The following is a 5,620-nucleotide window of genomic DNA, read 5'->3' as shown; positions in this document are numbered from 1 at the left end:
GCATGCTCGACTCGCAGAACTATTTGAAACCTACCCCACCCCTCTACCTCATTAACTATTCAAAGTGAACTCCTGATCCTGGGGGGTATTGACATTAGTTCCCCTCTCCACTGGGACAAGCAGTTTGGAATGTTTAAAAAGGTTCAGCAAGTCTTGTCCATGCTGTCTTAAAGTTTGTTTGTTTTTTATTATACAAAACAAAGCTAACTTATTTCCTAATGTGTGTCTAGCAGCTTGCTTGGAGAACAGCCCCGTCCCTGTCTGCATTATTAAGCGAGAAGCTAACTACATCTTTCACTGGCTCTTGTTCACCACAAACGAGACAATAACAAGTATATCAGCAGCGAAAACAGGAGGAGCACTTGTGTTGTTCGGCAAGCTGTTGCTCGCAGACTTTAATCCTGCTCTGACATGATGAGGTAGACTTGTTACTAGGATCTTCTTCTGCTCCTGTGCGTCTGAACCAATCCCTTTTCAGCACAGCAATCTTTGCGTTGACCTTCGGCGTGGATTTCCTTGAGGGCAGGGTGGCCTCTCTGGAAGTTGAACCAAGTGGCTTAGGGTGGAGGAATCATCAGAGCTGCTGTTGATGCAGCCAGAGAAATATATGAATGACTGCAAAGATGTAGCGACTGAGCCAATGGGAAGAAAGGGAAAATCACTGGGCCAATCGCAGGGCTCTTTTCTTCTCCCCCCTGCAGCATCTCCCTGACTTCTTCTCCTGACTGTTACCAGGTCAGTGTGCCTGCCCGCGCCTCTGAATAATCTGTTTCATTGGGTCAGTGTGCCTTTCTCGACGCGCCTGACTGGCTGCCGAGGCATACGCGGTTGCTAGGGAGCTCAGCCAATCGGAGGAAGGCGGAAGTTTCACTTCGGTTTCCAGGCAGGTTTGACGTGCTGTAGATGTTTTGGCGGGAGAGTGGGAGAGCTACTAAGTGGGAGGGGCTGCTACACAGTGAAGTGGAGCATGTGATGGGGTGAGTGTGTGTGTGTGTGTACATTTTGCCCTGCCTCTTGCTTTCTGATGCAACATCGAACTGCCTCTCCTGGGCTACTAGGGGACCTTGTTATGGATTTTTTTCTTCCTGTCCTCGCAGGAAACGAGAACCAATTGCTGTGCTGTTGCCATCGGAGCGGGGAGGTTTGTTTTCTCTCCGCTTCCACCACTGGTACCTCCCCGTCGACAGTTACCTTAGAAACAAGAGCAACTCCAACTCTATTTCCATCCATGTCTCTTCCTTCAATGATTTATCGTTGTTTTCTTTTTTTAATCTACCACACAGCACCTGCCTACCAACACTTTAGAGGCCAATCGAGTGTTCAGAACATTCTGGGACATCTCTGAGGAGGAAGAAGTGCAGAAGCATCCTGCTGGAGAACAGCTCATACAATAGCACCTGAACTTTTGTCATGCATGCCTGTGATGCAAAAATAACAAGATTAACTGTTTGGTAGAGTAGCTTGCACCCCTAACCCCTAAAAACATACACAAGCATGTCTTTCACCAGCACATTAACTCCCCCACCCCACTGAAGCACGCAGTTAAGGCAAGAAAGTAACTCATCCCATCTGACATGGGTCTCCAAAAAGCCTATTATTAACACCCAAGTGCACACGGAGTTACAAGGATTATACTGGATAGGAAGGAGTGAGTGGACACAATTCTCCTTCTCAGGACAGAAAACAAACATTTTGTTCCAGTCTTTTAAAAAGGGAGTCTCTGTTTCTGTAAATATTTTATTGTAAACACAGCATCTTTTTAAAAATTTCTTAATTGACACAACTTAATTTTTTTTATGTTTATGTTTATGCAACTATGACAGGCATTTTAAAAGAGTTGTTAAACAAGTTTTAAAGATGTTTCCCTTTCCGTCTTTTGTTGTATTAAACCAATAACATACACAAAAAAGTTAACATTATTATTCACTGCTTCTGCATGTTTGATTGATGTCTGTGGCAGAGGGAGTGGGGGTGGGGGGCGGGGGGAGGGTGGACAGTGAGGTCATAATTATCAAAGTTGGAAATATGAACCAGATTTCTTGATAACAGATCTCCAAGTGGCAATAGTGGACATTTCTTACCCACCCAGACCACAAATTCCAATATGGCCACCACATGTCTAAAGTATAGCAATATTGCAGTGATAAGATGCACCTTTAAACTCCTTTGATTGAAGCCATAATCACTGTACTTGAACTCAACATCTGATGTGGCTTCTTGTACTTATTAGCTTTACATAACATTAGAGCCAATGGTTAATTTGATTTGCATGTATTTTGTACATGTTTGAAAACTCAACCCAAAATCCACAAGTAGACCTTTTACCTCCACCTGAGAAGTAGTGTTCTGTAGTAATTAGCCAAATCTGTGATGCTGTTGGAAATACATAAAAAAAAAAAAACAGAAGACTGAGGGTTGGGTTAGAAGAGGGGCTATAACTCCCTTAAACAATGCATCTCCAATAAACTGCATTAGTTAATTTAAATAAAAATGTTCCTGTGTGCACAGCGCTCTTAACAAGATCCAACTTGCATTATTTTTCAAGCATTTCTTAATTTCCTTGTATCCCTTTTTAAGATCCATATATAACAAATTTCTCACACTTCAGGCTTTACTTTGCCAGGTCACCATATTGTTTTTGTGTAAATAGTTTTGTAGTTAGTAACTTTACATTGTGAAACCTAAGGAGTAAACCTAAGGATACGACAATGAGGCTTTTCAGTGTCATTTCAACATAGTCCAACTGTGCAGCATTCTTTGTGAAAACTGGGGAAGACATTTTGTCTTTTCACCCATCCTCCTCTTTGACCCCTCTGACCTTTTCTTTCAGTCTATCAAAAAAGGTTACCAAGCACCCTCCATAGAAAGTGGTTTTAGTTCATCTGTGATTATCCTATTAAAATAAAACAAATGCTTTTCTTCTTGTTTTTATGCTGTACTGATTTACAATTAGATATTTGCAAACTCTACTAGGCTCTGTCTTCGTGCACCTCATTGATAATTTGACTCATAACACATTTAAATTCAGTTCTAGCTAAATTTTACAGAATTTTTTTTTTCTCTTGCTTCATAAACTAAGCGTTTTGCTTTAAACGTCATACAATTTGACTGAAAACTATTTTAGCTTCTCTCTTCTCAGCTGTCCCTTATAACAGCATCTGTAACTTAGCACACGGACAGGAAATGAGCTCAATTGTAAAATAACGAAAACAGTTTTTTAAGGGAAAACAAAGATTTGTTAGATTAATAAAAAGCATGGTGCATCTATTTTCAAGCCAACATTTAAAACTGAATATCAAAGAACTAAAGACGTTAGTTTTACTCAAGTATATGACATTTGGACACTCAGTTCTCAAAACTTTGAGTACTGAGTCAAACTTCAGGTTCTTGTTTACATCTAACAAATAACATCATAGACAACTGTTGAGCTTTCTGCAAGACCAAACAAGTCTCATTTCTTTTATTTCTCTGTTCCCTGATGAATTATGCAATGCAGTGTTGCATTATGCTTATGATCCCGGCAATGGCACAATCACCCAACCGGTCTGAATAACAACACTAGTACACACTAGTACACATCTACGCTAGCTGAAGGACACCTGCAAACTGCATCCAGAAGCTGTTTTGGATATTTCCCAGGTGTCATCACTCTGCCGCTATGCCTGACAAATGATTTGTTTACCACCTGAGCCGCTGCTGTTGCTCAGTAATCATTAAGAGTTCATTTACCAGCAACTTTTCCCTGCAGCTGGAAATGTGAAGACATACTGACAGACACAATGCTTGAATTAATTTCCACATAAGTCTTCCAAACCGTGTCTGGTATTTGTTATATATAGTTACATTCAACTCATCACATTAAAGTGGAGTCAGAATACACGTAATAGTGAGGGAAGTGTATCCCTCGGGTGGTTCTGGGCTTCAAATGTGTTACCTTTGGATGAACCCAGGGAGAGCTGAATTCATTTGCTGAGCCCCTGCTGTACCTGTGGCTAAAATCAAGAGGTGTTGACAGTACAGGCAGGAGGAGGGGGACATGAAGGAGGGCTGAGCTTTCCAAAAAAAAAAAAAGAAAAACAGGAAAATTTTGCATCTTTGTCACGTTGTTTCGCAATCAATTTATGTGAAAAACAGCCTTTTCAAACCAGGATTTGGACAGATAATTAAATGACACCAGGATGGAAACTGTAAAATTGGGATGTGAAAGTGCATATTGTACAAGCACAAACAAATGACGGGGTTGTTTGTGTGGGGAGCGGGCTGAAGATGGAAGACAAAGCGCGTAGTTGACAGGTACCATTAAGTAAAAAGCCACCAAGCAAATTGTGTTTTAATGTGGCGAACTTGAATAATTTCAACATTCAGAGTCTTATCACCTCTGCTGGCAGTACACTCTCAGAAATAACTCGCTGAGGAGAAATTTTTTGACTTCCTCACTGGTAAGAAAGAAAAAAAATGGCTCAGACATAAATGGGCTGGGACACGCTGTCTGCCGCTGTGCCTGACACATTAGAGGCGCAGGAAGTTTCAGGTTTAGATGACAAGTTCTGAGTTCAGAGCTAACACAGAGGCTGCTTTGCCTCTTCAAAGGACTCAAAGTGGCACACTTCAAAGTAAAAGACAGCAAATGACTTAAAACAGTAGATGAGATTGCACAACATGTGACGTCTGTGTTTCTGAATGCGGTACATCGGCCACACATCATGTCTTCACAGAAGAAAAAAATACACAGAAATACGATTAACATATCAGTGTGGAAAACAACATTGACAAGTAGGCTGCACCTAAGCAATTCAACTTGGTAAAAAAAATAAAAAAACCTCTCAGATATACTTGACAAAATGACAATAAAATAAGTGAGAGTATTGGAAATGTGCAGTTACGGGAGCTTAATTTTGCTCTAATTAGCTATTGCCAATGGTAAACACAGGGGAGCCATATTGATGTGTTATTGATCTGTTTTTGTTGTTGTTGTTTTATAAATACATTAAACAGAGGAACAATCTCTTGTTCGCACATTAAACTTTATGAAAACTGTCATACGTTCTAATCTTGTTTGTGTATTTTCCAGTTTGTTTTATGATTAATTACTCATGTACATTGTCATACAGAAAGCTGATACAATTTTGAAATCACAAAAAGTGGAATGGTATGTTTTAAAGTGTAGTTTAAACCTAAATGTGTAAGTTAACAGGAGGGGCTTTTCAGTTAAAAAAAAACAAACACTTGAGCACATTAGTGTAAAAACTGAACTGTGTGGAGTGCATTTGTGTGTCCTCCATAATCCCAACCATGATAAACAAAAGTTAGTAGCCAGTTACCTATGGACATTAGTGTGTAATTAAATCTGAGTATGGATACAGCTCAAGTTTAATGAATCCTATAGAAGTACAAAACTATTTTTACCCTGATCACGTCATCCTTTCTTTGCAACATGGTGAAAGCATCATGCTGTGGAAGTGCTTTTCTTGACCACGGACAGGGAAGATGGTGAGAGTTGATGGAAAAGTGCATTGAGATTGAAAGAGGGAAATCTGTTACAGAGTTCAAAAGGCTTGAAATGGGGAGATTCAGCAAGACAAGGGCTTAAAACCACAGGAACTCCAACAAGCTGAGAATA

The 5,620-nt window shown here is 40.2% G+C and overlaps 1 long non-coding RNA gene across 1 annotated transcript; it reads left to right on the top strand.

Moving 5' to 3' along the window:
- The first annotated feature begins 404 nt into the window (after positions 1-404).
- Positions 405-1,944, top strand: LOC114158794 (uncharacterized). Its single transcript, XR_003598476.1, has 3 exons — positions 405-977; positions 1,098-1,169; positions 1,284-1,944. It is a non-coding gene; the product is annotated as an uncharacterized LOC114158794 (long non-coding RNA).
- The last annotated feature ends 3,676 nt before the right edge of the window (positions 1,945-5,620 follow it).

Source organism: Xiphophorus couchianus, chromosome 15, assembly GCF_001444195.1.
Source record: "Xiphophorus couchianus chromosome 15, X_couchianus-1.0, whole genome shotgun sequence".
In the NCBI taxonomy this organism is placed as follows: domain Eukaryota; kingdom Metazoa; phylum Chordata; class Actinopteri; order Cyprinodontiformes; family Poeciliidae; genus Xiphophorus; species Xiphophorus couchianus.
Note: the sequence above shows the minus strand (reverse complement) of the source record. Positions and strands in the feature narration are given on the sequence as shown.